This window comes from Schistocerca gregaria, unplaced genomic scaffold (genome assembly GCF_023897955.1).
Source record: "Schistocerca gregaria isolate iqSchGreg1 unplaced genomic scaffold, iqSchGreg1.2 ptg000169l, whole genome shotgun sequence".
Lineage (NCBI taxonomy): Eukaryota > Metazoa > Arthropoda > Insecta > Orthoptera > Acrididae > Schistocerca > Schistocerca gregaria.
The window spans coordinates 17,346,094-17,367,216 of NW_026061724.1; the positions used below are offsets into that span (position 1 = coordinate 17,346,094).

General features: G+C 45.9%; 1 non-coding gene across 1 annotated transcript; it reads left to right on the forward strand.

Moving 5' to 3' along the window:
- The first annotated feature begins 5,682 nt into the window (after positions 1-5,682).
- Trnai-aau (transfer RNA isoleucine (anticodon AAU)) lies at positions 5,683-5,755 on the forward strand. The gene has a single exon. It is a non-coding gene; the product is annotated as a tRNA-Ile (tRNA).
- The last annotated feature ends 15,368 nt before the right edge of the window (positions 5,756-21,123 follow it).

The window sequence follows — 21,123 nt, forward strand, 5'->3', positions numbered from 1 at the left end:
GACCGTGTTTTAGAATACGAATTATACGAACGAGCAAAATATTATCAGATATGTACGCGCAGGGACCACAAAAAAACTTTTGGTAACATGTTACACATTCTGTTTCAGAGACAAGGGATTGGATAAACATCTTAATAGCCCTCGTCTACGAAAAATGTAGTCACAGGCCAAAGTAGGGGATCGCTGTTGAGGGTGAAGTACGGTGGGGACTTCGTGTGCCCCAGGGCCGCTACGGTAGCCGTGAAGGCCTCGGACAGAACCCCGAAACGGCACTGCGGCTTCACATTTACTGCTGGATGAACCCCATATCTCCAGCAACTACTTTCATCTATGATGATTTTCCAGGATCTCGGTAATATCGGAAGGTGGTTTCGTTGCACACAATGCAGTGGAAGCTTCTTGCACGTGTTCCTCAGTTACAATCTTTCTATTTTTGTTTAATTTTTTCAGTATGAAGCAAGAGTGACAATTTATTAATTCCCAAGAAGCCTTAATTTTTCAATTTTCAGTTCTACGGAGGAGAAGCCTCACATGGCGAAGAAGCCAAACATCATTTCATTTCCCTAACTGTCACAGTTAATTTGAAAAAAAAAATCAGTCGATATAGCATAGAAGCTCGCCGAAGAAGGCATAAAAGGAGAGCGAATGGATGGGCTGTGTGGGGAGAAGGGAGGCCCAAAAAACAAAAAAAAAAAACAAATATAAAAAAAAAAAAGACAAAAAAAAAAAAAAGTCGGTACAGCGTCAGACTCTTAATCCCAGGGTCGTGGGTTCGAGCCAGACGCTGGGCGGAACGGAATTTTGTTCCGCTGCAAGTGTAAATTACCGTTTTTCTGATTAACGAGATTTAATGGAAATAGCAACTTTAAACTTTGCCTACGTCTCTGTCAGTCGCAAGGAAGCTGTATTTGAAGGTGAAGGTGATTTTGTAGACATGTGTGAAAGACATGTTCTGAAATGCAAGTGTTGTTGTTTGGAGAGCACATCGGTTACGTGTCAGATGTGTAGCCAAGCAGTAATGGGTCGTCATAGCTGCAAATATTAGCTGGTAATATGAAGTGTTGTCAGCTGAAGTCGGATGATGCAGACGACCGTAAAGACGAAGTACCCAAGAGTACCGCTAGGCCGCGCCTCTTTAGCTCAGCGGTAGAGCAGTGTTCTAATAAACCAGGAGTCGTAAGTTCCATCCTAACAGGAGAAAGATTAATTTTGGAAATCAGTTGCGCGTCGTGGCCGTATAGCAAACAGTACCTGTGATGACGAACAATTAGCGACAGGCGTTTTTTTAAGAATTACTTTCAGATGCGATTAAGGCGAATGGCGCAGATAAAGCATTTGCCAAAGCGGTACAGCATAAGGTGGGACGAGGCAGTCAGAATTACATTTTATAGATGTATTTCTCACATATCTCAGAGCCTCTCGCGATATTCGTCGTCGTCGTCGTCGTCGTCGCCGCCGCCGCCGCTTCTGCAGAAGTAGCAAATGGCAATCGTAGCAAATGCGGCGAGGGACGCCCTGCCTTCGATTCCGAATGCACAAAGTGTGTGGTCTTGTTTCTCAGTCTATATTTGGTCGGTCTCGTCAGAGGTTGAATGTAACGAATGGGTGGGAAAGAGCAAGGGGCAGCGGCTGTGTAGAACGAAAACACAAATCCTCAGGGGTGTGAGCGTTTCGAGATGAGTCGTATACATGTAAATGTTGGTCGACAGTGACCGTGTGGCCTAATGGATAAGGCGTCGGACTTCAGATCTGAAGATTACAGGTTCGAATGCTGTCACGCTTGTGTTTTTCCAGTTCTGAAAAAGAAACATAACGTTTTAATGTAGCAATTGAGCAGTACGAAACCGTCTGAATGTTGCTGTTGACCATTTTTTGCTTGGAGATGCTCTTGAGCTTGAAACACACACAACAAGACCGGTGTTAACTAGCGAAATGGTCGGCAGAGTGCCGACACAGCGAGTTTTGACTATCACTTGCACATCTAAAACAACGTCGGAAAGTAACTCGTTCGGCTTTTGAGTCACATAAAGTATGTGTGTTAATTTTGACGCCACTAGCTCTGCATGTTGTCATGCAATTTCTGTACCTCTCAGAAATGATTATGACATAAAAGTGAAGTACGTGACGAGTGTGACGTTAGGAAAACATTAGGCATCATGGAGAGTTTCTGTATGGGACCACCCAACGCAAACGAGTACTGTGTGACGTGTTACCCGGCAGGTATTCACCGAGGTAGCCGGCTAGCTCAGTCGGTACAGCGTCAGACTCTTAATCCCAGGGTCGTGGGTTCGAGCCAGACGCTGGGCGGAACGGAATTTTGTTCCGCTGCAAGTGTAAATTACCGTTTTTCTGATTAACGAGATTTAATGGAAATAGCAACTTTAAACTTTGCCTACGTCTCTGTCAGTCGCAAGGAAGCTGTATTTGAAGGTGAAGGTGATTTTGTAGACATGTGTGAAAGACATGTTCTGAAATGCAAGTGTTGTTGTTTGGAGAGCACATCGGTTACGTGTCAGATGTGTAGCCAAGCAGTAATGGGTCGTCATAGCTGCAAATATTAGCTGGTAATATGAAGTGTTGTCAGCTGAAGTCGGATGATGCAGACGACCGTAAAGACGAAGTACCCAAGAGTACCGCTAGGCCGCGCATCTTTAGCTCAGCGGTAGAGCAGTGTTCTAATAAACCAGGAGTCGTAAGTTCCATCCTAACAGGAGAAAGATTAATTTTGGAAATCAGTTGCGCGTCGTGGCCGTATAGCAAACAGTACCTGTGATGACGAACAATTAGCGACAGGCGTTTTTTTAAGAATTACTTTCAGATGCGATTAAGGCGAATGGCGCAGATAAAGCATTTGCCAAAGCGGTACAGCATAAGGTGGGACGAGGCAGTCTGAATTACATTTTATAGATGTATTTCTCACATATCTCAGAGCCTCTCGCGATATTCGTCGTCGTCGTCGTCGTCGCCGTCGTCGCCGCCGCCGCCGCTTCTGCAGAAGTAGCAAATGGCAATCGTAGCAAATGCGGCGAGGGACGCCCTGCCTTCGATTCCGAATGCACAAAGTGTGTGGTCTTGTTTCTCAGTCTATATTTGGTCGGTCTCGTCAGAGGTTGAATGTAACGAATGGGTGGGAAAGAGCAAGGGGCAGCGGCTGTGTAGAACGAAAACACAAATCCTCAGGGGTGTGAGCGTTTCGAGATGAGTCGTATACATGTAAATGTTGGTCGTCAGTGACCGTGTGGCCTAATGTATAAGGCGTCGGATTTCGTATCTGAAGATTACAGGTTCGAATGCTGTCACGCTTGTGTTTTACCAGTTCTGAAAAAGAAACATAACGTTTTAATGTAGCAATTGAGCAGTACGAAACCGTCTGAATGTTGCTGTTGACCATTTTTTGCTTGGAGATGCTCTTGAGCTTGAAACACACACAACAAGACCGGTGTTAACTAGCGAAATGGTCGGCAGAGTGCCGACACAGCGAGTTTTGACTATCACTTGCACATCTAAAACAACGTCGGAAAGTAACTCGTTCGGCTTTTGAGTCACATAAAGTATGTGTGTTAATTTTGACGCCACTAGCTCTGCATGTTGTCATGCAATTTCTGTACCTCTCAGAAATGATTATGACATAAAAGTGAAGTACGTGACGAGTGTGACGTTAGGAAAACATTAGGCATCATGGAGAGTTTCTGTATGGGACCACCCAACGCAAACGAGTACTGTGTGACGTGCTACCCGGCAGGTATTCACCGAGGTAGCCGGCTAGCTCAGTCGGTAGAGCGTCAGACTCTTAATCCCAGGGTCGTGAGTTCGAGCCAGACGCTGGGCGGTACGGAATTTTGTTCCGCTGCAGGTGTAAATTACCGTTTCTCTGATTAACGAGATTTAATGGAAATAGCAACTTTAAACTTTGCCTACGTCTCTGTCAGTCCCAAGGAAACTGTATTTGAAGGTGAAGGTGATTTTGTAGACATGTGTGAAAGACATGTTCTGAAATGCAAGTGTTGTTGTTTGGACAGCACATCGGTTACGTGTCAGATGTGTAGCCAAGCAGTAATTTGTCGCCATAGCTGCAAATATTAGCCGGTAATATGAAGTGTTGTCAGCTAAAGTCTGATGATGCAGACGACCGTAAGGACGAAGTACCCAAGAGTACCGCCAGGCCGCGCCTCTTTAGCTCAGTGGTAGAGCACTGGTCTAATAAACCAGGGGTCGTAAGTTCCATTCTCACAGGAGAAAGATTCTTTTTGGAAATTAGTTGCGCGTCGTGGCCGTATAGCAAACAGTACCTGTGATGACGAACAATTAGCGACAGGCGTTTTTTTAAGAATTACTCTCAGATGCGATTAAGGCAAATGGCGCAGATAAAGCATTTGCCGAAGCGGTACAGCATAAGGTGGGACGAGGCAGTCTGAATTACATTTTATAGATGTATTTCTCACATATCTCAGAGCCTCTCGCGATATTCGTCGTCGTCGTCATCGTCGCCGTCGTCGCCGCCGCCGCCGCTTCTGCAGAAGTAGCAAATGGCAATCGTAGCAAATGCGGCGAGGGACGCCCTGCCTTCGATTCCGAATGCACAAAGTGTGTGGTCTTGTTTCTCAGTCTATATTTGGTCGTTCTCGTCAGAGGTTGAATGTAACGAATGGGTGGGAAAGAGCAAGGGGCAGCGGCTGTGTAGAACGAAAACACAAATCCTCAGGGGTGTGAGCGTTTCGAGATGAGTCGTATACATGTAAATCTTGGTCGTCAGTGACCGTGTGGCCTAATGGATAAGGCGTCGGACTTCAGATCTGAAGATTACAGGTTCGAATGCTGTCACGCTTGTGTTTTTCCAGTTCTGAAAAAGAAACATAACGTTTTAATGTAGCAATTGAGCAGTACGAAACCGTCTGAATGTTGCTGTTGACCATTTTTTGCTTGGAGATGCTCTTGAGCTTGAAACACACACAACAAGACCGGTGTTAACTAGCGAAATGGTCGGCAGAGTGCCGACACAGCGAGTTTTGACTATCACTTGCACATCTAAAACAACGTCGGAAAGTAACTCGTTCGGCTTTTGAGTCACATAAAGTATGTGTGTTAATTTTGACGCCACTAGCTCTGCATGTTGTCATGCAATTTCTGTACCTCTCAGAAATGATTATGACATAAAAGTGAAGTACGTGACGAGTGTGACGTTAGGAAAACATTAGGCATCATGGAGAGTTTCTGTATGGGACCACCCAACGCAAACGAGTACTGTGTGACGTGCTACCCGGCAGGTATTCACCGAGGTAGCCGGCTAGCTCAGTCGGTACAGCGTCAGACTCTTAATCCCAGGGTCGTGGGTTCGAGCTGGGCGGAACGGAATTTTGTTCCGCTGCAGGTGTAAATTACCGTTTTTCTGATTAACGAGATTTAATGGAAATAGCAACTTTAAACTTTGCCTACGTCTCTGTCAGTCGCAAGGAAACTGTATTTGAAGGTGAAGGTGATTTTGTAGACATGTGTGAAAGACATGTTCTGAAATGCAAGTGTTGTTGTTTGGACAGCACATCGGTTACGTGTCAGATGTGTAGCCAAGCAGTAATTTGTCGCCATAGCTGCAAATATTAGCCGGTAATATGAAGTGTTGTCAGCTAAAGTCTGATGATGCAGACGACCGTAAGGACGAAGTACCCAAGAGTACCGCTAGGCCGCGCCTCTTTAGCTCAGTGGTAGAGCACTGGTCTAATAAACCAGGGGTCGTAAGTTCCATTCTCACAGGAGAACGATTAATTTTGGAAATTAGTTGCGCGTCGTGGCCGTATAGCAAACAGTACCTGTGATGACGAACAATTAGCGACAGGCGTTTTTTTAAGAATTACTCTCAGATGCGATTAAGGCAAATGGCGCAGATAAAGCATTTGCCAAAGCGGTACAGCATAAGGTGGGACGAGGCAGTCTGAATTACATTTTATAGATGTATTTCTCACATATCTCAGAGCCTCTCGCGATATTCGTCGTCGTCGTCGTCGTCGTCGTCGCTGCCGCCGCCGCCGCTTCTGCAGAAGTAGCAAATGGCAATCGTAGCAAATTCTGCGAGGGACGCCCTGCCTTCGATTCCGAATGCACAAAGTGTGTGGTCTTGTTTCTCAGTCTATATTTGGTCGGTCTCGTCAGAGGTTGAATGTAACGAATGGGTGGGAAAGAGCAAGGGGCAGCGGCTGTGTAGAACGAAAACACAAATCCTCAGGGGTGTGAGCGTTTCGAGATGAGTCGTATACATGTAAATGTTGGTCGTCAGTGACCGTGTGGCCTAATGTATAAGGCGTCGGATTTCGTATCTGAAGATTACAGGTTCGAATGCTGTCACGCTTGTGTTTTACCAGTTCTGAAAAAGAAACATAACGTTTTAATGTAGCAATTGAGCAGTACGAAACCGTCTGAATGTTGCTGTTGACCATTTTTTGCTTGGAGATGCTCTTGAGCTTGAAACACACACAACAAGACCGGTGTTAACTAGCGAAATGGTCGGCAGAGTGCCGACACAGCGAGTTTTGACTATCACTTGCACATCTAAAACAACGTCGGAAAGTAACTCGTTCGGCTTTTGAGTCACATAAAGTATGTGTGTTAATTTTGACGCCACTAGCTCTGCATGTTGTCATGCAATTTCTGTACCTCTCAGAAATGATTATGACATAAAAGTGAAGTACGTGACGAGTGTGACGTTAGGAAAACATTAGGCATCATGGAGAGTTTCTGTATGGGACCACCCAACGCAAACGAGTACTGTGTGACGTGCTACCCGGCAGGTATTCACCGAGGTAGCCGGCTAGCTCAGTCGGTACAGCGTCAGACTCCTAATCCCAGGGTCGTGAGTTCGAGCCAGACGCTGGGCGGTACGGAATTTTGTTCCGCTGCAGGTGTAAATTACCGTTTCTCTGATTAACGAGATTTAATGGAAATAGCAACTTTAAACTTTGCCTACGTCTCTGTCAGTCGCAAGGAAACTGTATTTGAAGGTGAAGGTGATTTTGTAGACATGTGTGAAAGACATGTTCTGAAATGCAAGTGTTGTTGTTTGGACAGCACATCGGTTACGTGTCAGATGTGTAGCCAAGCAGTAATTTGTCGCCATAGCTGCAAATATTAGCCGGTAATATGAAGTGTTGTCAGCTAAAGTCTGATGATGCAGACGACCGTAAGGACGAAGTACCCAAGAGTACCGCTAGGCCGCGCCTCTTTAGCTCAGTGGTAGAGCACTGGTCTAATAAACCAGGGGTCGTAAGTTCCATTCTCACAGGAGAAAGATTCTTTTTGGAAATTAGTTGCGCGTCGTGGCCGTATAGCAAACAGTACCTGTGATGACGAACAATTAGCGACAGGCGTTTTTTTAAGAATTACTCTCAGATGCGATTAAGGCAAATGGCGCAGATAAAGCATTTGCCGAAGCGGTACAGCATAAGGTGGGACGAGGCAGTCTGAATTACATTTTATAGATGTATTTCTCACATATCTCAGAGCCTCTCGCGATATTCGTCGTCGTCGTCGTCGTCGTCGTCGTCGCCGCCGTCGCCGCTTCTGCAGAAGTAGCAAATGGCAATCGTAGCAAATGCGGTGAGGGACGCCCTGCCTTCGATTCCGAATGCACAAAGTGTGTGGTCTTGTTTCTCAGTCTATATTTGGTCGTTCTCGTCAGAGGTTGAATGTAACGAATGGGTGGGAAAGAGCAAGGGGCAGCGGCTGTGTAGAACGAAAACACAAATCCTCAGGGGTGTGAGCGTTTCGAGATGAGTCGTATACATGTAAATGTTGGTCGTCAGTGACCGTGTGGCCTAATGGATAAGGCGTCGGACTTCAGATCTGAAGATTACAGGTTCGAATGCTGTCACGCTTGTGTTTTTCCAGTTCTGAAAAAGAAACATAACGTTTTAATGTAGCAATTGAGCAGTACAAAACCGTCTGAATGTTGCTGTTGACCATTTTTTGCTTGGAGATGCTCTTGAGCTTGAAACACACACAACAAGACCGGTGTTAACTAGCGAAATGGTCGGCAGAGTGCCGACACAGCGAGTTTTGACTATCACTTGCACATCTAAAACAACGTCGGAAAGTAACTCGTTCGGCTTTTGAGTCACATAAAGTATGTGTGTTAATTTTGACGCCACTAGCTCTGCATGTTGTCATGCAATTTCTGTACCTCTCAGAAATGATTATGACATAAAAGTGAAGTACGTGACGAGTGTGACGTTAGGAAAACATTAGGCATCATGGAGAGTTTCTGTATGGGACCACCCAACGCAAACGAGTACTGTGTGACGTGCTACCCGGCAGGTATTCACCGAGGTAGCCGGCTAGCTCAGTCGGTAGAGCGTCAGACTCTTAATCCCAGGGTCGTGAGTTCGAGCCAGACGCTGGGCGGTACGGAATTTTGTTCCGCTGCAGGTGTAAATTACCGTTTCTCTGATTAACGAGATTTAATGGAAATAGCAACTTTAAACTTTGCCTACGTCTCTGTCAGTCCCAAGGAAACTGTATTTGAAGGTGAAGGTGATTTTGTAGACATGTGTGAAAGACATGTTCTGAAATGCAAGTGTTGTTGTTTGGACAGCACATCGGTTACGTGTCAGATGTGTAGCCAAGCAGTAATTTGTCGCCATAGCTGCAAATATTAGCCGGTAATATGAAGTGTTGTCAGCTAAAGTCTGATGATGCAGACGACCGTAAGGACGAAGTACCCAAGAGTACCGCCAGGCCGCGCCTCTTTAGCTCAGTGGTAGAGCACTGGTCTAATAAACCAGGGGTCGTAAGTTCCATTCTCACAGGAGAAAGATTCTTTTTGGAAATTAGTTGCGCGTCGTGGCCGTATAGCAAACAGTACCTGTGATGACGAACAATTAGCGACAGGCGTTTTTTTAAGAATTACTCTCAGATGCGATTAAGGCAAATGGCGCAGATAAAGCATTTGCCGAAGCGGTACAGCATAAGGTGGGACGAGGCAGTCTGAATTACATTTTATAGATGTATTTCTCACATATCTCAGAGCCTCTCGCGATATTCGTCGTCGTCGTCATCGTCGCCGTCGTCGCCGCCGCCGCCGCTTCTGCAGAAGTAGCAAATGGCAATCGTAGCAAATGCGGCGAGGGACGCCCTGCCTTCGATTCCGAATGCACAAAGTGTGTGGTCTTGTTTCTCAGTCTATATTTGGTCGTTCTCGTCAGAGGTTGAATGTAACGAATGGGTGGGAAAGAGCAAGGGGCAGCGGCTGTGTAGAACGAAAACACAAATCCTCAGGGGTGTGAGCGTTTCGAGATGAGTCGTATACATGTAAATGTTGGTCGTCAGTGACCGTGTGGCCTAATGGATAAGGCGTCGGACTTCAGATCTGAAGATTACAGGTTCGAATGCTGTCACGCTTGTGTTTTTCCAGTTCTGAAAAAGAAACATAACGTTTTAATGTAGCAATTGAGCAGTACGAAACCGTCTGAATGTTGCTGTTGACCATTTTTTGCTTGGAGATGCTCTTGAGCTTGAAACACACACAACAAGACCGGTGTTAACTAGCGAAATGGTCGGCAGAGTGCCGACACAGCGAGTTTTGACTATCACTTGCACATCTAAAACAACGTCGGAAAGTAACTCGTTCGGCTTTTGAGTCACATAAAGTATGTGTGTTAATTTTGACGCCACTAGCTCTGCATGTTGTCATGCAATTTCTGTACCTCTCAGAAATGATTATGACATAAAAGTGAAGTACGTGACGAGTGTGACGTTAGGAAAACATTAGGCATCATGGAGAGTTTCTGTATGGGACCACCCAACGCAAACGAGTACTGTGTGACGTGCTACCCGGCAGGTATTCACCGAGGTAGCCGGCTAGCTCAGTCGGTAGAGCGTCAGACTCTTAATCCCAGGGTCGTGGGTTCGAGCCAGACGCTGGGCGGAACGGAATTTTGTTCCGCTGCAGGTGTAAATTACCGTTTTTCTGATTAACGAGATTTAATGGAAATAGCAACTTTAAACTTTGCCTACGTCTCTGTCAGTCGCAAGGAAACTGTATTTGAAGGTGAAGGTGATTTTGTAGACATGTGTGAAAGACATGTTCTGAAATGCAAGTGTTGTTGTTTGGACAGCACATCGGTTACGTGTCAGATGTGTAGCCAAGCAGTAATTTGTCGCCATAGCTGCAAATATTAGCCGGTAATATGAAGTGTTGTCAGCTAAAGTCTGATGATGCAGACGACCGTAAGGACGAAGTACCCAAGAGTACCGCTAGGCCGCGCCTCTTTAGCTCAGTGGTAGAGCACTGGTCTAATAAACCAGGGGTCGTAAGTTCCATTCTCACAGGAGAAAGATTCTTTTTGGAAATTAGTTGCGCGTCGTGGCCGTATAGCAAACAGTACCTGTGATGACGAACAATTAGCGACAGGCGTTTTTTTAAGAATTACTCTCAGATGCGATTAAGGCAAATGGCGCAGATAAAGCATTTGCCAAAGCGGTACAGCATAAGGTGGGACGAGGCAGTCTGAATTACATTTTATAGATGTATTTCTCACATATCTCAGAGCCTCTCGCGATATTCGTCGTCGTCGTCGTCGTCGTCGTCGCTGCCGCCGCCGCCGCTTCTGCAGAAGTAGCAAATGGCAATCGTAGCAAATTCTGCGAGGGACGCCCTGCCTTCGATTCCGAATGCACAAAGTGTGTGGTCTTGTTTCTCAGTCTATATTTGGTCGGTCTCGTCAGAGGTTGAATGTAACGAATGGGTGGGAAAGAGCAAGGGGCAGCGGCTGTGTAGAACGAAAACACAAATCCTCAGGGGTGTGAGCGTTTCGAGATGAGTCGTATACATGTAAATGTTGGTCGTCAGTGACCGTGTGGCCTAATGTATAAGGCGTCGGATTTCGTATCTGAAGATTACAGGTTCGAATGCTGTCACGCTTGTGTTTTACCAGTTCTGAAAAAGAAACATAACGTTTTAATGTAGCAATTGAGCAGTACGAAACCGTCTGAATGTTGCTGTTGACCATTTTTTGCTTGGAGATGCTCTTGAGCTTGAAACACACACAACAAGACCGGTGTTAACTAGCGAAATGGTCGGCAGAGTGCCGACACAGCGAGTTTTGACTATCACTTGCACATCTAAAACAACGTCGGAAAGTAACTCGTTCGGCTTTTGAGTCACATAAAGTATGTGTGTTAATTTTGACGCCACTAGCTCTGCATGTTGTCATGCAATTTCTGTACCTCTCAGAAATGATTATGACATAAAAGTGAAGTACGTGACGAGTGTGACGTTAGGAAAACATTAGGCATCATGGAGAGTTTCTGTATGGGACCACCCAACGCAAACGAGTACTGTGTGACGTGCTACCCGGCAGGTATTCACCGAGGTAGCCGGCTAGCTCAGTCGGTACAGCGTCAGACTCCTAATCCCAGGGTCGTGAGTTCGAGCCAGACGCTGGGCGGTACGGAATTTTGTTCCGCTGCAGGTGTAAATTACCGTTTCTCTGATTAACGAGATTTAATGGAAATAGCAACTTTAAACTTTGCCTACGTCTCTGTCAGTCGCAAGGAAACTGTATTTGAAGGTGAAGGTGATTTTGTAGACATGTGTGAAAGACATGTTCTGAAATGCAAGTGTTGTTGTTTGGACAGCACATCGGTTACGTGTCAGATGTGTAGCCAAGCAGTAATTTGTCGCCATAGCTGCAAATATTAGCCGGTAATATGAAGTGTTGTCAGCTAAAGTCTGATGATGCAGACGACCGTAAGGACGAAGTACCCAAGAGTACCGCTAGGCCGCGCCTCTTTAGCTCAGTGGTAGAGCACTGGTCTAATAAACCAGGGGTCGTAAGTTCCATTCTCACAGGAGAAAGATTCTTTTTGGAAATTAGTTGCGCGTCGTGGCCGTATAGCAAACAGTACCTGTGATGACGAACAATTAGCGACAGGCGTTTTTTTAAGAATTACTCTCAGATGCGATTAAGGCAAATGGCGCAGATAAAGCATTTGCCGAAGCGGTACAGCATAAGGTGGGACGAGGCAGTCTGAATTACATTTTATAGATGTATTTCTCACATATCTCAGAGCCTCTCGCGATATTCGTCGTCGTCGTCGTCGTCGTCGTCGTCGCCGCCGCCGCCGCTTCTGCAGAAGTAGCAAATGGCAATCGTAGCAAATGCGGTGAGGGACGCCCTGCCTTCGATTCCGAATGCACAAAGTGTGTGGTCTTGTTTCTCAGTCTATATTTGGTCGTTCTCGTCAGAGGTTGAATGTAACGAATGGGTGGGAAAGAGCAAGGGGCAGCGGCTGTGTAGAACGAAAACACAAATCCTCAGGGGTGTGAGCGTTTCGAGATGAGTCGTATACATGTAAATGTTGGTCGTCAGTGACCGTGTGGCCTAATGGATAAGGCGTCGGACTTCAGATCTGAAGATTACAGGTTCGAATGCTGTCACGCTTGTGTTTTTCCAGTTCTGAAAAAGAAACATAACGTTTTAATGTAGCAATTGAGCAGTACAAAACCGTCTGAATGTTGCTGTTGACCATTTTTTGCTTGGAGATGCTCTTGAGCTTGAAACACACACAACAAGACCGGTGTTAACTAGCGAAATGGTCGGCAGAGTGCCGACACAGCGAGTTTTGACTATCACTTGCACATCTAAAACAACGTCGGAAAGTAACTCGTTCGGCTTTTGAGTCACATAAAGTATGTGTGTTAATTTTGACGCCACTAGCTCTGCATGTTGTCATGCAATTTCTGTACCTCTCAGAAATGATTATGACATAAAAGTGAAGTACGTGACGAGTGTGACGTTAGGAAAACATTAGGCATCATGGAGAGTTTCTGTATGGGACCACCCAACGCAAACGAGTACTGTGTGACGTGCTACCCGGCAGGTATTCACCGAGGTAGCCGGCTAGCCCAGTCGGTACAGCGTCAGACTCTTAATCCCAGGGTCGTGGGTTCGAGCCAGACGCTGGGCGGAACGGAATTTTGTTCCGCTGCAGGTGTAAATTACCGTTTTTCTGATTAACGAGATTTAATGGAAATAGCAACTTTAAACTTTGCCTACGTCTCTGTCAGTCGCAAGGAAACTGTATTTGAAGGTGAAGGTGATTTTGTAGACATGTGTGAAAGACATGTTCTGAAATGCAAGTGTTGTTGTTTGGACAGCACATCGGTTACGTGTCAGATGTGTAGCCAAGCAGTAATTTGTCGCCATAGCTGCAAATATTAGCCGGTAATATGAAGTGTTGTCAGCTAAAGTCTGATGATGCAGACGACCGTAAGGACGAAGTACCCAAGAGTACCGCTAGGCCGCGCCTCTTTAGCTCAGTGGTAGAGCACTGGTCTAATAAACCAGGGGTCGTAAGTTCCATTCTCACAGGAGAAAGATTAATTTTGGAAATTAGTTGCGCGTCGTGGCCGTATAGCAAACAGTACCTGTGATGACGAACAATTAGCGACAGGCGTTTTTTTAAGAATTACTCTCAGATGCGATTAAGGCAAATGGCGCAGATAAAGCATTTGCCAAAGCGGTACAGCATAAGGTGGGACGAGGCAGTCTGAATTACATTTTATAGATGTATTTCTCACATATCTCAGAGCCTCTCGCGATATTCGTCGTCGTCGTCGTCGTCGTCGTCGCTGCCGCCGCCGCCGCTTCTGCAGAAGTAGCAAATGGCAATCGTAGCAAATTCTGCGAGGGACGCCCTGCCTTCGATTCCGAATGCACAAAGTGTGTGGTCTTGTTTCTCAGTCTATATTTGGTCGGTCTCGTCAGAGGTTGAATGTAACGAATGGGTGGGAAAGAGCAAGGGGCAGCGGCTGTGTAGAACGAAAACACAAATCCTCAGGGGTGTGAGCGTTTCGAGATGAGTCGTATACATGTAAATGTTGGTCGTCAGTGACCGTGTGGCCTAATGTATAAGGCGTCGGATTTCGTATCTGAAGATTACAGGTTCGAATGCTGTCACGCTTGTGTTTTACCAGTTCTGAAAAAGAAACATAACGTTTTAATGTAGCAATTGAGCAGTACGAAACCGTCTGAATGTTGCTGTTGACCATTTTTTGCTTGGAGATGCTCTTGAGCTTGAAACACACACAACAAGACCGGTGTTAACTAGCGAAATGGTCGGCAGAGTGCCGACACAGCGAGTTTTGACTATCACTTGCACATCTAAAACAACGTCGGAAAGTAACTCGTTCGGCTTTTGAGTCACATAAAGTATGTGTGTTAATTTTGACGCCACTAGCTCTGCATGTTGTCATGCAATTTCTGTACCTCTCAGAAATGATTATGACATAAAAGTGAAGTACGTGACGAGTGTGACGTTAGGAAAACATTAGGCATCATGGAGAGTTTCTGTATGGGACCACCCAACGCAAACGAGTACTGTGTGACGTGCTACCCGGCAGGTATTCACCGAGGTAGCCGGCTAGCTCAGTCGGTACAGCGTCAGACTCCTAATCCCAGGGTCGTGAGTTCGAGCCAGACGCTGGGCGGTACGGAATTTTGTTCCGCTGCAGGTGTAAATTACCGTTTCTCTGATTAACGAGATTTAATGGAAATAGCAACTTTAAACTTTGCCTACGTCTCTGTCAGTCGCAAGGAAACTGTATTTGAAGGTGAAGGTGATTTTGTAGACATGTGTGAAAGACATGTTCTGAAATGCAAGTGTTGTTGTTTGGACAGCACATCGGTTACGTGTCAGATGTGTAGCCAAGCAGTAATTTGTCGCCATAGCTGCAAATATTAGCCGGTAATATGAAGTGTTGTCAGCTAAAGTCTGATGATGCAGACGACCGTAAGGACTAAGTACCCAAGAGTACCGCTAGGCCGCGCCTCTTTAGCTCAGTGGTAGAGCACTGGTCTAATAAACCAGGGGTCGTAAGTTCCATTCTCACAGGAGAAAGATTCTTTTTGGAAATTAGTTGCGCGTCGTGGCCGTATAGCAAACAGTACCTGTGATGACGAACAATTAGCGACAGGCGTTTTTTTAAGAATTACTCTCAGATGCGATTAAGGCAAATGGCGCAGATAAAGCATTTGCCGAAGCGGTACAGCATAAGGTGGGACGAGGCAGTCTGAATTACATTTTATAGATGTATTTCTCACATATCTCAGAGCCTCTCGCGATATTCGTCGTCGTCGTCGTCGTCGTCGTCGTCGCCGCCGCCGCCGCTTCTGCAGAAGTAGCAAATGGCAATCGTAGCAAATGCGGTGAGGGACGCCCTGCCTTCGATTCCGAATGCACAAAGTGTGTGGTCTTGTTTCTCAGTCTATATTTGGTCGTTCTCGTCAGAGGTTGAATGTAACGAATGGGTGGGAAAGAGCAAGGGGCAGCGGCTGTGTAGAACGAAAACACAAATCCTCAGGGGTGTGAGCGTTTCGAGATGAGTCGTATACATGTAAATGTTGGTCGTCAGTGACCGTGTGGCCTAATGGATAAGGCGTCGGACTTCAGATCTGAAGATTACAGGTTCGAATGCTGTCACGCTTGTGTTTTTCCAGTTCTGAAAAAGAAACATAACGTTTTAATGTAGCAATTGAGCAGTACAAAACCGTCTGAATGTTGCTGTTGACCATTTTTTGCTTGGAGATGCTCTTGAGCTTGAAACACACACAACAAGACCGGTGTTAACTAGCGAAATGGTCGGCAGAGTGCCGACACAGCGAGTTTTGACTATCACTTGCACATCTAAAACAACGTCGGAAAGTAACTCGTTCGGCTTTTGAGTCACATAAAGTATGTGTGTTAATTTTGACGCCACTAGCTCTGCATGTTGTCATGCAATTTCTGTACCTCTCAGAAATGATTATGACATAAAAGTGAAGTACGTGACGAGTGTGACGTTAGGAAAACATTAGGCATCATGGAGAGTTTCTGTATGGGACCACCCAACGCAAACGAGTACTGTGTGACGTGCTACCCGGCAGGTATTCACCGAGGTAGCCGGCTAGCCCAGTCGGTACAGCGTCAGACTCTTAATCCCAGGGTCGTGGGTTCGAGCCAGACGCTGGGCGGAACGGAATTTTGTTCCGCTGCAGGTGTAAATTACCGTTTTTCTGATTAACGAGATTTAATGGAAATAGCAACTTTAAACTTTGCCTACGTCTCTGTCAGTCGCAAGGAAACTGTATTTGAAGGTGAAGGTGATTTTGTAGACATGTGTGAAAGACATGTTCTGAAATGCAAGTGTTGTTGTTTGGACAGCACATCGGTTACGTGTCAGATGTGTAGCCAAGCAGTAATTTGTCGCCATAGCTGCAAATATTAGCCGGTAATATGAAGTGTTGTCAGCTAAAGTCTGATGATGCAGACGACCGTAAGGACGAAGTACCCAAGAGTACCGCTAGGCCGCGCCTCTTTAGCTCAGTGGTAGAGCACTGGTCTAATAAACCAGGGGTCGTAAGTTCCATTCTCACAGGAGAAAGATTAATTTTGGAAATTAGTTGCGCGTCGTGGCTGTATAGCAAACAGTACCTGTGATGACGAACAATTAGCGACAGGCGTTTTTTTAAGAATTACTCTCAGATGCGATTAAGGCAAATGGCGCAGATAAAGCATTTGCCAAAGCGGTACAGCATAAGGTGGGACGAGGCAGTCTGAATTACATTTTATAGATGTATTTCTCACATATCTCAGAGCCTCTCGCGATATTCGTCGTCGTCGTCGTCGTCGTCGTCGTCGTCGTCGTCGTCGCCGCCGCCGCCGCTTCTGCAGAAGTAGCAAATGGCAATCGTAGCAAATGCGGCGAGGGACGCCCTGCCTTCGATTCCGAATGCACAAAGTGTGTGGTCTTGTTTCTCAGTCTATATTTGGTCGGTCACGTCAGAGGTTGAATGTAACGAATGGGTGGGAAAGAGCAAGGGGCAGCGGCTGTGTAGAACGAAAACACAAATCCTCAGGGGTGTGAGCGTTTCGAGATGAGTCGTATACATGTAAATGTTGGTCGTCAGTGACCGTGTGGCCTAATGGATAAGGCGTCGGATTTCGGATCTGAAGATTACAGGTTCGAATGCTGTCACGCTTGTGTTTTACCAGTTCTGAAAAAGAAACATAACGTTTTAATGTAGCAATTGAGCAGTACGAAACCGTCTGAATGTTGCTGTTGACCATTTTTTGCTTGGAGATGCTCTTGAGCTTGAAACACACACAACAAGACCGGTGTTAACTAGCGAAATGGTCGGCAGAGCGGCGACACAGCGAGTTTTGACTATCACTTGCACATCTAAAACAACGTCGGAAAGTAACTCGTTCGGCTTTTGAGTCACATAAAGTATGTGTGTTAATTTTGACGCCACTAGCTCTGCATGTTGTCATGCAATTTCTGTACCTCTCAGAAATGATTATGACATAAAAGTGAAGTACGTGACGAGTGTGACGTTAGGAAAACATTAGGCATCATGGAGAGTTTCTGTATGGGACCACCCAACGCAAACGAGTACTGTGTGACGTGCTACCCGGCAGGTATTCACCGAGGTAGCCGGCTAGCTCAGTCGGTACAGCGTCAGACTCTTAATCCCAGGGTCGTGGGTTCGAGCCAGACGCTGGGCGGAACGGAATTTTGTTCCGCTGCAGGTGTAAATTACCGTTTTTCTGATTAACGAGATTTAATGGAAATAGCAACTTTAAACTTTGCCTACGTCTCTGTCAGTCGCAAGGAAACTGTATTTGAAGGTGAAGGTGATTTTGTAGACATGTGTGAAAGACATGTTCTGAAATGCAAGTGTTGTTGTTTGGACAGCACATCGGTTACGTGTCAGATGTGTAGCCAAGCAGTAATTTGTCGCCATAGCTGCAAATATTAGCCGGTAATATGAAGTGTTGTCAGCTAAAGTCTGATGATGCAGACGACCGTAAGGACGAAGTACCCAAGAGTACCGCTAGGCCGCGCCTCTTTAGCTCAGTGGTAGAGCACTGGTCTAATAAACCAGGGGTCGTAAGTTCCATTCTCACAGGAGAAAGATTAATTTTGGAAATTAGTTGCGCGTCGTGGCCGTATAGCAAACAGTACCTGTGATGACGAACAATTAGCGACAGGCGTTTTTTTAAGAATTACTCTCAGATGCGATTAAGGCAAATGGCGCAGATAAAGCATTTGCCAAAGCGGTACAGCATAAGGTGGGACGAGGCAGTCTGAATTACATTTTATAGATGTATTTCTCACATATCTCAGAGCCTCTCGCGATATTCGTCGTCGTCGTCGTCGTCGCCGTCGTCGCCGCCGCCGCCGCTTCTGCAGAAGTAGCAAATGGCAATCGTAGCAAATGCGGCGAGGGACGCCCTGCCTTCGATTCCGAATGCACAAAGTGTGTGGTCTTGTTTCTCAGTCTATATTTGGTCGTTCTCGTCAGAGGTTGAATGTAACGAATGGGTGGGAAAGAGCAAGGGGCAGCGGCTGTGTAGAACGAAAACACAAATCCTCAGGGGTGTGAGCGTTTCGAGATGAGTCGTATACATGTAAATGTTGGTCGTCAGTGACCGTGTGGCCTAATGGATAAGGCGTCGGATTTCGGATCTGAAGATTACAGGTTCGAATGCTGTCACGCTTGTGTTTTACCAGTTCTGAAAAAGAAACATAACGTTTTAATGTAGCAATTGAGCAGTACGAAACCGTCTGAATGTTGCTGTTGACCATTTTTTGCTTGGAGATGCTCTTGAGCTTGAAACACACACAACAAGACCGGTGTTAACTAGCGAAATGGTCGGCAGAGCGCCGACACAGCGAGTTTTGACTATCACTTGCACATCTAAAACAACGTCGGAAAGTAACTCGTTCGGCTTTTGAGTCACATAAAGTATGTGTGTTAATTTTGACGCCACTAGCTCTGCATGTTGTCATGCAATTTCTGTACCTCTCAGAAATGATTATGACATAAAAGTGAAGTACGTGACGAGTGTGACGTTAGGAAAACATTAGGCATCATGGAGAGTTTCTGTATGGGACCACCCAACGCAAAAGAGTACTGTGTGACGTGCTACCCGGCAGGTATTCACCGAGGTAGCCGGCTAGCTCAGTCGGTAGAGCGTCAGACTCTTAATCCCAGGGTCGTGAGTTCGAGCCAGACGCTGGGCGGTACGGAATTTTGTTCCGCTGCAGGTGTAAATTACCGTTTTTCTGATTAACGAGATTTAATGGAAATAGCAACTTTAAACTTTGCCTACGTCTCTGTCAGTCGCAAGAAAACTGTATTTGAAGGTGAAGGTGATTTTGTAGACATGTGTGAAAGACATGTTCTGAAATGCAAGTGTTGTTGTTTGGACAGCACATCGGTTACGTGTCAGATGTGTAGCCAAGCAGTAATTTGTCGCCATAGCTGCAAATATTAGCCGGTAATATGAAGTGTTGTCAGCTAAAGTCTGATGATGCAGACGACCGTAAGGACGAAGTACCCAAGAGTACCGCTAGGCCGCGCCTCTGTAGCTCAGTGGTAGAGCACTGGTCTAATAAACCAGGGGTCGTAAGTTCCATTCTCACAGGAGAAAGATTAATTTTGGAAATTAGTTGCGCGTCGTGGCCGTATAGCAAACAGTACCTGTGATGACGAACAATTAGCGACAGGCGTTTTTTTAAGAATTACTCTCAGATGCGATTAAGGCAAATGGCGCAGATAAAGCATTTGCCAAAGCGGTACAGCATAAGGTGGGACGAGGCAGTCTGAATTATATTTTATAGATGTATTTCTCACATATCTCAGAGCCTCTCGCGATATTCGTCGTCGTCGTCGTCGTCGCCGTCGTCGCCGCCGCCGCCGCTTCTGCAGAAGTAGCAAATGGCAATCGTAGCAAATGCGGCGAGGGACGCCCTGCCTTCGATTCCGAATGCACAAAGTGTGTGGTCTTGTTTCTCAGTCTATATTTGGTCGTTCTCGTCAGAGGTTGAATGTAACGAATGGGTGGGAAAGAGCAAGGGGCAGCGGCTGTGTAGAACGAAAACACAAATCCTCAGGGGTGTGAGCGTTTCGAGATGAGTCGTATACATGTAAATGTTGGTCGTCAGTGACCGTGTGGCCTAATGGATAAGGCGTCGGACTTCAGATCTGAAGATTACAGGTTCGAATGCTGTCACGCTTGTGTTTTTCCAGTTCTGAAAAAGAAACATAACGTATTAATGTAGCAATTGAGCAGTACGAAACCGTCTGAATGTTGCTGTTGACCATTTTTTGCTTGGAGATGCTCTTGAGCTTGAAACACACACAACAAGACCGGTGTTAACTAGCGAAATGGTCGGCAGAGTGCCGACACAGCGAGTTTTGACTATCACTTGCACATCTAAAACAACGTCGGAAAGTAACTCGTTCGGCTTTTGAGTCACATAAAGTATGTGTGTTAATTTTGACGCCACTAGCTCTGCATGTTGTCATGCAATTTCTGTACCTCTCAGAAATGATTATGACATAAAAGTGAAGTACGTGACGAGTGTGACGTTAGGAAAACATTAGGCATCATGGAGAGTTTCTGTATGGGACCACCCAACGCAAACGAGTACTGTGTGACGTGCTACCCGGCAGGTATTCACCGAGGTAGCCGGCTAGCTCAGTCGGTAGAGCGTCAGACTCTTAATCCCAGGGTCGTGAGTTCGAGCCAGACGCTGGGCGGTACGGAATTTTGTTCCGCTGCAGGTGTAAATTACCGTTTTTCTGATTAACGAGATTTAATGGAAATAGCAACTTTAAACTTTGCCTACGTCTCTGTCAGTCGCAAGGAAACTGTATTTGAAGGTGAAGGTGATTTTGTAGACATGTGTGAAAGACATGTTCTGAAATGCAAGTGTTGTTGTTTGGACAGCACATCGGTTACGTGTCAGATGTGTAGCCAAGCAGTAATTTGTCGCCATAGCTGCAAATATTAGCCGGTAATATGAAGTGTTGTCAGCTAAAGTCTGATGATGCAGACGACCGTAAGGACGAAGTACCCAAGAGTACCGCTAGGCCGCGCCTCTTTAGCTCAGTGGTAGAGCACTGGTCTAATAAACCAGGGGTCGTAAATTCCATTCTCACAGGAGAAAGATTTATTTTGGAAATTAGTTGCGCGTCGTGGCCGTATAGCAAACAGTACCTGTGATGACGAACAATTAGCGACAGGCGTTTTTTTAAGAATTACTCTCAGATGCGATTAAGGCAAATGGCGCAGATAAAGCATTTG